This window comes from Argiope bruennichi, chromosome 6 (genome assembly GCF_947563725.1).
Source record: "Argiope bruennichi chromosome 6, qqArgBrue1.1, whole genome shotgun sequence".
Classification (NCBI taxonomy): domain Eukaryota; kingdom Metazoa; phylum Arthropoda; class Arachnida; order Araneae; family Araneidae; genus Argiope; species Argiope bruennichi.
Genome location: NC_079156.1, coordinates 23,506,148 through 23,516,914, shown reverse-complemented (window position 1 = coordinate 23,516,914; position 10,767 = coordinate 23,506,148). Strand labels below are relative to the sequence as shown.

General features: G+C 29.5%; 1 long non-coding RNA gene across 1 annotated transcript; it reads right to left on the bottom strand.

Moving 5' to 3' along the window:
- Nucleotides 1-2,316: 2,316 nt before the first annotated feature.
- LOC129972867 (uncharacterized) lies at nt 2,317-8,700 on the bottom strand. The gene is made up of 3 exons (XR_008784910.1): nt 8,003-8,700; nt 4,425-4,552; nt 2,317-2,708 (listed from the first exon to the last, which is right to left on the bottom strand). It is a non-coding gene; the product is annotated as an uncharacterized LOC129972867 (long non-coding RNA).
- Between the last annotated feature and the right edge of the window lie 2,067 nt (nt 8,701-10,767).

Sequence of the window (10,767 nt, the reverse complement as noted above, 5' to 3'; positions counted from 1 at the left end):
AATTAGGCAGCGCGATATGAGGGAAGTAATAACTTGTAGGATTCTATTTTAAAAAATTGTTTTCATCTAAAAAAATATTAATGATATCAGATAATGACGAATTCTATTGTCAATACCACTCAAGTAGAACAAAATTGCAACGAATTATTTGCATATACCAGAAAATCCTAACATATTGAATCTATCAGATATCTATCTTCAATATCTACACATTGAATTATAGGAATTGATGTAAAGCGATTGTAACCTCGAAAATTAATAACGGCCAAATTACTTATCAGAAATTCTCGTTTCTTTGTATATAAAATAGTTGTCAAATATTCCTTTTCTTGCCTTTCCAACACTTCCTCCTCCCTTTATCTCCCTTGCAATTATTTAAAACGTATTGTTTTGCCAAAACTGAACATATTTCCAACAATATCCTTAATAATGAAGATAAGCATCTTTTCTTTTTTAAAAAGATGCAAATAAAAAAGAGAGACATTAGAATTTACACTTCGTTTCTTAGAAAAGGTTACACATTTAGTTTGATGAAAACTTTATCTGTTGTCTATTTCGATTTACTGTAAGTAGTTTTAAAAAGAAGCCTTATACTGAAATTAAAACGAAAACACGGAGTAAAAAAATATTGGAGATTCATATATTTATGAACATTTTTTACCGGTATAAGCTAATATTTTGATATTCCAGAATCCAATAAATTTCAATTTTAAAACTTCGGTTATATGGCACAACGTTGCCCCAAAGATCAAGATTTGTACAGTAAATTTTTTACATCAAAAGGGATCCAATTGTAAACCTTATTTCCCTGTCCTACTTTAAAACATGAATGTAATTTATCAGTTTTTTTTTTCCGGAGAAATGTTATCAAATCTCGTTCTTGAAACATTTTCTTCCAAAATTATTAAAATACGTTTTTTGCTAGGAATCGCTTAGACTAATTTCTGCAAATGGAACACCTAATCACAACGAATATGGAATTACACAATCTTATCTTGATGGAAAGCTAAATAAATCGTCTCGGTTTGACAAATATAATTTAAATCAGAAAATAAGAGTGCAAGACAAATTATGCACAAAAGAATTAACTTCCCAGTTTCAATAAATTAGTACGAAGTCCAAAAATCGTCTAGTTTTGATAGAAATTTATCTTCCAAATTCAACATTTAGCTGAATAGAGTGACGGTTTAAAACACTAAATGAAATTAAGATTTGTCAATAAGATGATTTCATTACAAAGTTCACAGAAATTTATTTCCTGGGAATCTGAAATTCTAAGCTTACATTGGATGTCACAGACGCAAGACGAGACAAATGCAGATTTCCTTCAGTTTGGTTTCTAAAACTTGAAATAGCACTGTAGTTAACGTCATATCGGATGTAATCAAATCTCCATATGAAATGTTCTTAACAATTTAATGCGATTCGATATCAGATAATCTTTTGCTGATTGTGAGTTCTAAGATCAATAAAATAATTTCAGCAGAAATTAATGAATGGCGAACAGTAATGATCTATTTATTTTGTTCAAAGATGAAATATTTTTCTTTGTGCTTAAAAAGAATTAGTTTTGAAGTAAGATTGGAAATTCAGAATAAGGGATAACTTAGAAAACAGAAATCTTGATTTCCCATCACTTGTTAGAAAGGTGAATACAATGTTTTGTCTGTATACAATTTAATGTTAAAGAAAATAGATGAAATTTGAATTTACTTTTTATTAGTCGATTTACAGTTTAATTTCCTTTATCCAAACATATGGAATTTTGACAAATTTTTTTTCCATTTGACTTTTTTTATCCGAATATTTCTAAAAGTGATTAGAAGAATATCAAATTTGTATCCTATTCCTATCCTATAACTTAGTGTAATATTTAGAATTTTATTTCATTCCTAAAATGCAAAATTTTTCATTTTCTCCAATTCCTTAAATTTTAATAATCACTTATTTTATGATCGTTTAATACACTGCATCCCATAGAATGCATTTAATCTATTACCATATATTCGTGATAAGAATGGGACAAACATCTTGCCTATTAATCAAAACTACAATTATAAACCGTTTGCATTATGAATGAATTTAGCATCTCAATTAAATTGCATCCTATATTACTACTTCTATTGGGAATTGGAAAGTAAGCTATTTGACAAATTTATGAATTTAAAATTGATTTTGAAAAATCTGCCAAAGTTTATATTATTTATTAACTTATTTATATAATATCGAATTTTCGACGGCAGAGAAATAGATCTTAGACAAAAATTTTTATTTTATAATTTGTTCATTTTTTACCATTTTATAGCTTTTCGAATTCCACGTATACAATTTTAACTATTCGAAAAATTTTAAAATGCATTAAAATAATATCACAAGGCAGTCTGAATGAGTAGAAAAGATTTACCGCCTAGATGTCTTACAGCCAATTCTGATAAGCAAATATTCTAAAATCATACGACCTTACTTTATGCATTAAAGTTCAAATGGAAATGACGTGCTTAAGTAAGCGTCCTGCTCGACATTTTCGTTATCCATTGGTTGTCCTGAACTGGAATAAGAATCAACAACTTGGAAAAATACCAGGATATTCGACGATGGTATGAGCGTAACTTGAAATTGCTTGATATGAGCATAACTGGACTTGATTACTGGGTATGAAGGAGATGCCTCTTATCCGCATTGAGAATTCCTTTTTGGGAAAATTGGAGCTGTAAAGAAAAGACTGTATTAATCATTTCGAAGGTAATTTTGGGAATTCATATGTAAATTAAAAATTTGTATTCTGGCATATTCTACAAATACACTGGTAAGTATCTGACATAGCTGTTCCAAAATAGCTGTTTCCAATAGCTTATTAAAAATACAAATCGAATTATAAAAACAATAACTGAAATCTATCCGTATTTAGGATCGCTTATTGCAATGAGCATTTAAATTTACTTTCAGTTCTGCTTCAGTGGTTCGTATTTAACCAGATGTTCAGTGCTTTTAAATTTTAATCCGAGGTTCAGTGCTTTCTAAGTAAAATGGCAATAAAAGTATCGCAACAAAGTGCTTGAAATGAACAATTTTAAAAACCGTAATATAAATCTATGTTTGAGACAGATTTTATCTAATCTCCATTTCCCCCCCCTCGAAATTTGTCAGGGAAATGGATTTCGTGTATTGCAGTTCAATCATGTGTCTACTTTTATTATATAAATACATGTTTTGAATATTTTTGCAATTATGCTTCTTCAGTTGCAAGAAGCGAGGTTTTCATTAGTCGCAACAATTGCTTGCCAGATGTGCAGAAAATGGCTGAAATAAATTTTAAGGAGAGTTATGCACGAACTTTCTAAACGTGTAGTTTTCGAAATAAAGATATAACAATAATACAGTATAAATATTTTCAGTCCTTTAATAAAAATTAGTTATATTAATTAAAAAAATTATTTTAAATATACTAGATTTATATTTTAATTCTATCCATTAGATGGAAAAAATATTTTGTATTAAAATAATAAATTTAAATGAAAATAAAATTTTTAATAAGAAATTTGCATTAAAATGGTTTAAATTTTAAACTGAAATTTTGGAACTCGAATTCTCTAAAAGACACTCAAATTATTGCATCTGCGATTTATATAATATAACAATTTTGCAATTAATTTCTATTTATTTATTTATTTTTTTTGCAAGAGGGCATGGTTAATACACAAGTACAGTTCGTTTCAGTATTTTGAGACAACCACTTTTCGACGATTCCATTTCATAAAGGAGTGAGACGTGGAAGGATTAGCGCATTTTCGGAATTCACCTTTAACCTTAAATTTCCTCTATTAGATAATTAATCAGTTACTTTATCATTAAATGTGAACATCTTTCATTTTTCTTTTCACTCCTATTTCGTTGAATTAAACCCATCCTGACGCATGTGCAAAATCGTGGTGGGTTTTAGAATTCGTTGTCAAACATTACAAAGGTGGAACGCATCCGTCAGCAACAGATCGCAAGAGCAAGCGAATCAAATTCCCTTATCGTTTTTACTAAGATTTTAGAGATTTAACAATTATTGATTTACGAAAGGGAATATTGGGTACCTTTGAATGAATGCATTAGGTGAAGGTTATACTTACCCCTTTGCTTCAAACTTAAGAATTGCGATGGTCAAACTTTTTAGATCACGTATTAAAAACAAATAAGATTTGGATCAGGAAATAAGAACATTTTAGAATCAGATAATATGGACTATCAAAAAATAATAAATTAGGATATAAATTATGAGATTACATATGCATATTATATATATTACAATTACGGTTTAAATACAAATATGTCTCGGCTTGAATTTTAAATCTGTTTGGTTCCACTACTAATTATTAAAATATCTAATTTATGAATATTATGCAAAGTATACCTTCAGTACATAAGAACATGCTTACAGTTTCATTTCTGAGTTTAAGGACTTATCCGTCTTTTTCCTTACGGCTTTTTTTAAAGCATCCGATTTTATTGGATTCCAGCTTTTCATGACACACTTCCGTAAATGGATAAACTTATTCTTCACGATCTGAAAAAAAAAAAAAAAATTAAAATCAGTAAATTACGAGTTTAGTTCTAACATCAATAAAATGCTTCAGGAAATAAGTTGCTGCAATATTTAAAAGAAATTAAATCGTATCAGGAAATTAGTTTTAACTAAAGAGATCAAATCAAAGATAAATAATTATTTAATTCGAGTTTTCACAATATTAAAAAAAAATGCTTTTCGTGAAGACTTCATTCCCAAGCTAGGATTCAAATTTGGAATGTTAACTGAATACAAAGATTTTAAACCGTTTAAAAACCAATACCATCATTTGAATTTTCATCTAGTTGAAACATTAATACTAGTGTATATTAAATTTAAATGACACGAGCGAGATAATATTTGGTTTAGAAGGAAGAATTCGGAATACAATTTATTAAAAATAAATCAAAAGCATCAAAATTATTTACGGTACGGTTTATATTCACCCTATAGGGCAAGAGACACTTTCTTCAAGTATCTTCCTTCTATAAGATATACCTTAAAGTTTCTTTACACATTAAAAAATAATTAAAAACATTTCCGAGTTATATAATTCAATAACAGGGTTATGAAGCGATTTTTCTAATTCATCAGTTCCACTCATTTTCATCACTAACACTTGCCTACCGTGTCACCCATATTAGCGTCGCATGAAGTTTCAGTGTACAATTTGATGTTAGTAGAAGAATGCAATATTTAGTTTATATAAATACATTGTTCACTTGGGAATTGCCTGTGATTCACAAGTATCTATCAGATATTCTCTTTTCTACTTCAATCAAGAAATGGCAACGTTGTAAGCATATTTTTAGTTAAAGGACCGAATCAGGCATGAATCATTGCAGGGAAATTGTTAAATGATCACAATGGATTTTGTAGATATAAAATATCTTCTGTTATATATTTATGCAGTTGATGATTTCTCTTTTATAAATGTAATTCTGATACTAATGTAAATGATTAGTCTTCATTAAAATTCAAATATTATGTATTATATATAGCTAGAAAATGCAAATTTTATGCTAGTCAGATATTGCGATTAACAAAGGGTCAAATAAAAGGACAACCGAATGGTTTTTGGTCACCGATATTGCCATTCTCGTTTCGTTGCTGGTTTTTTCGCAGGAAAATGAATTGTTCGTGATGTATAGAATTTAGATTTAAAATCGTTATTACTTCCTTTTCATACGCGTAACTGAAACTATCTGTATATTAGCCGTTTTAAAATCGACACAAAATATTTGGGATAACGTATCCATTTTTTACATTACTCCATTAAGTACCATATAAAAGCATTTGATTTATTCAAATATACGAATAACAATAGTTGCATAACAAATATAGCAAGCTAATGAAAAGAAACGTCCCTTTTCTTAAACTTAAAGCGGCAAAATATTTTAATAATGAAAAATTGAATGCATAATAAAAAAATCGGGCATTGTCGTATTAAAAATCTAACTATTTAAACAATTGTAATAAACAGGATACAGCACTATGAATGTAACTAGTGTGTAGCAAAACTTGTGAATTTTACTAATGCGTATATAGCTTTATTAAAAATAGTTTCTCCCACTTAAAAGGAAGCGAGAATGAACGTACGTTTAACGAAAATTTAGTAGAATTCAGACTTCAGTTTTGTTTCCATGCTTGGTTTAGATTCGAATGGATCATAAAAATCTAAAGAATCGAATTGAATCCTAAACATAGTACAGTATTTAAGATTCGATTCATCAAACGTGATTTTTTAGCGTTACCCCTCATTGAATATCGAAATCATGTTCGCACAAATATTTCATGCCTTCGTAAAACGTGCTATTATATATGTCGAAAAATTAAAATAATGAAGAGAATTTTTGTCAAAAGGCTAGTACTAAAAAATTATAGAAAATTACATGTAAAGAATGAGAAAATGAAGAGCATTTTTAGAACAAATACACTTTTTAATTTTGATTGCTTGTATATAAAATGCATTGCGATTATGTAAATTCCACATGTTAAAAATCTAGGCCAAAACCAACGAAAGTTTATACATTTATAATTTAAAACAAGAGGAATATTGTTCACTTTTTGTACGAGTTTTTTGGACTAAGAAATTAATTAATATTCTGTCTTTCTTTCCACAAATTTTGGTGAAAGTTTTTCCGGAAGCATTTACACATCTCTAGATTAAAAATTTTACTTTTTCAATGATATCAACCTGAATTTTCTTTCAGTCTTCTTTCAATTTATTAATTTAAAAAAAACATTTAATGCAGATCATTTTGAAATAAAGAAATTAAAAATTCTTTTTTTGGATAACATCAGCTAGTTTACCATTATACTTCATTTTTATACATATATTTACTATTTTATACAAAAAATGTATTTACATAAATATTAGACTTGAAAGGGCATTTATCTCGAGCAACAAAAGGTATAATATAAACTGTTTTTCAATGAAATCTAATTAAAATTTTTAGAAATCTTTTCGTAATGGGCATATTTGACCAAGTGATTGAGTTCCAAAATGGATACTTACAGGTTGATCGATTTGCAATGTACAAGAGTTTTTCCTTCTGAAAGTAACATGTCGCATTTTGCATAAAGTACGGCAGCCTATACATATGGTCGATGCAAATTACGAACGATTATAAGGCAGTTTAAGGGAGCGGAGAAAGCTGATTAAAGTGAAATTCTAATTGAAACTTTTGAAGGGCCCTACACCCACTGAATTAAACAAGCATTTCTACAGGCCGATTCTACTGTTAATTTGTATTAAATTACAGTTAACCGAAAACCCAAATTTTAAATTAATTCTTCGGAAAATTTTTAACAATCCAGATTAGGAATTGTATCTTAAATGCTACTTTTACTGCTAAATTTTATTTGAAATTCTTTGGCATTGAAGTGTTAAAAAGGGTTTGAAAATTCACTTTTAAAACAATTTCAAGGAACCTCTCAAGAACTCTTCCAAACCATTGCAGACTGAAAGTTTCGTATGTACTTACCACTGATTTTAATCGAATTTAAACATAATATTAAAAAAACTAGAAATTGAAAGCATGTTTTCTCCTTAAATTATTTCGAGATTAAAATGTTGTAATACTACAGTGATGTTAACCTTTTTCACTAAAAGAATGCTTAGATTTAAAATCGTAGTAAGGTCTCCAAATTGTTTCGATATCTCACCATATTTAGTATTTGATTTAAAATCGCTAAGTCAAAATCGTTAAATCCGGTCCTTAAAAACTCGACAAGCTAATTTGTAATTTCCTTAAAGTTTAGAGAAAATTTTTCTATCTCACTGACCGGTCTCAAGAAGTTTTTAAATCCATCAATTTTTTTTTCAATTCTAAATAAATATCGTAATTAAAGATTAATAATGATAACACAACAGTAAAGAATACTATACTAATTCAGAGAAATATTAACGTTACTTTTATGGAAATTAGTATTAGCAAAATCACTTACCCTTTTATTATTTTTGTTACTGAAATACGCTTTTAGTACATTATCTTTTTCAGTAACATTGTTTTCGAAACATTATCTGCACACAAGGATGATATACATCGATTATGATGGTTTTGCCACTCTCCAAATATCCAAAGTATACAATAAAAGGTCTTATTCCACCAAACACAAAGCAGTATCTTCTGTTAACATTTCATTTCGAAGCAGATGATTCGAAAATAAAAGACCAATGATGTTTAACGTTCATTTTTGTTCAAGAAAATCAAATTCAGGAATTAAAACCTTCTTGCGGCATGATAAAATTTTAGCCGTATTATTATTTTTCTTTTCTTTCAACATGTTACTCTCTCAGTTACAGAGCTGATGCTTCATAAATATATTCAGATGCAACTAAGGGCTTTTCCTCTTCTATTCTAACCCTTATTCGGATACAAGCTGTACGCCCTCTTTCAGCAGAACTTAACGGTCATTAATAATAGCGGATGTTTATTCACCCTCTTGCTTCATGGCGCTTTTAAACAGATATTTGTTAATAATAAAGGACGGTTATTGAACCTTCCTGCATCTCCAGACGCAAATCATTTGAGTCAGTTTCGTACAGTCATTCACTCAAAATTCTCCGCACCGAAAGCATCATTTTAATGCAGCTACCGAAGTATTAGTGTTTCATTCAAACTCGTAATAAAACGTTAACGGTAAAGTATTTACTGATACAGAAACATTCAATTCCGAATTGTACATTTTACGGAACAGCTTTCAACGCGTTTGACAAACTTCACAGTTCTGCAGTGACTGACGATTGACGGGAAAATTAAGCTCTGACGGCATCTCTACAGAAATACCGATACCTAATATTTGAATTTCTTTTTCTCCCTAGCGGCACATCTGGAATGAGCTTTATAAAATAGCAAGCAAGCATCTGATATGGAAAGAAAAATCAAGACAAGACATAAATAAGATTTAAAAAAAGAGAAATAACAACAAAGAATAAAATATCAAAATTTTCCAAACCAGTAATGATTATTCAGATAGTGTAAAATGTATTGCTTCGTTTGTGTAGTTTTTAAAACTATAAAAAAAAAATGAATCGTTATCAGGATGCACGGAGACAGTGAAATTGTCTATTGTTTCTCTTTTTCTTAACAGTCAGAAGTTTAGAAGGCAGAAAAGTTAAACCATCAAGAGTGACCTCGCATACTATTTAATAAACTTGAATTTGCCTGCTAGACGCGTTTATTCCACCAATTGAAACCAAAATTTTGCATAGAATTACAATTGCAGTAACAAAATCATTCACCACATTTGGTATATTTAAATCACTATGCTTTTGAGTTAAATCTCTTACATATTTTTGAAAGTATAGACGACAGAAGATAAGTATCTATACTATATATGTTAAATCTAAGAATCGAATTTTATGTATCTAATTCTTTTTGTTTTGCAGTTATCTTGTTAGTTTATACTGCAACCCCCAGGCAGACAGACCTCCTCCGAATGGATTTTGCAAAAAATTGGATAGGGATATACTAATTTGCCTTGAAGAGTATATACCAAATGACATCCGCTCAGCTCAATGCATTTTTTCACAGGCAGATAACCGAACAGACAGACAGACAGACAGAAGAATAGAGAGACATAATTATAGATTTTACATGCCCTTGAAAATACAAATCGACAGACGTTCAACCTCTTGTAGGATTAGGCCCAAATTTTGATGACTCTCTTCAATATAGATATTAAATCTGTATATTGAATTTTCTCGGTCTAGCTCTCTTCCTTTTGCAGTTATCGTCAACTTATATTTGTACAGCTGGACAGAAAGCCTTCCTCTGAAAAGATTTTGCTCTAAATTTGATAGAAATCTGCAAATTTGATAAGCCAATACAATATTTGTATAAGCGAATACAATATTTCATCCGTCTAGCTCAAAGCAATTTTTGAGCTATTTTTGTCATAGACGGACAGACAGACATCTTACAAAAATGTGTTTTTCAAATTCAGGGAGTTTTAAAACGTTGAGGCTTGTCAAGATGTCGAGTTCGAATTTTTTTGACGTGTACAATACTTTTTCTCTACTTAGCTACAAGAGAGTAAAAATTCAAGAAGATAATCGGATTCACCTTCAGACCACATTCCAGAGAAAGCTAGAAAAAATATGCCACTCAGATTTCGTATAATAGTGAGAAAGTGGATGAAATGATGATACATCATTTCTCCCATGCAAGTTGCAAGGAAATAAATAAAAATTTAACAAAAAAATGGCATTCTTTGTGTTTTAGTGATAAAGTTTGAGTTTAGGGGCACAGCAGGCAGATTGGAGAATGAATTTCACTTCAATGCGTTATGTATGTTGGACAGGTGCGTGTTAAATCAATTATTTGAGGATCAAAGCCTGCAAATTGAAGAGGTGTGGAAATGTGAAGTCTGGTAAGTTATGTCAGTTATTGATGACATTATTTAATCACTGCTGAAGATTTTGAGGGTCATTCTAAAATAATATTCATTTGGATCCGAGACGATATTGTAATCTGATGGAACTTACCAGCAAACTAAATGAAACCAAACAACTACCCGAAAGTGTCATCTACAAAGAATGTAATCTTAAAAGTGAGCAAAATTTAAAGAGAAAATTACCAGATGACAACGAGTGTAAATGCTGATATATGTTTACATGATTTCGTTGAATATTTCTAAAGTGGCTAATCATGTATCCCAATTTCAATTGATTTCAAATTTAGTAAATGTCTTTAACCTTCCATATCATT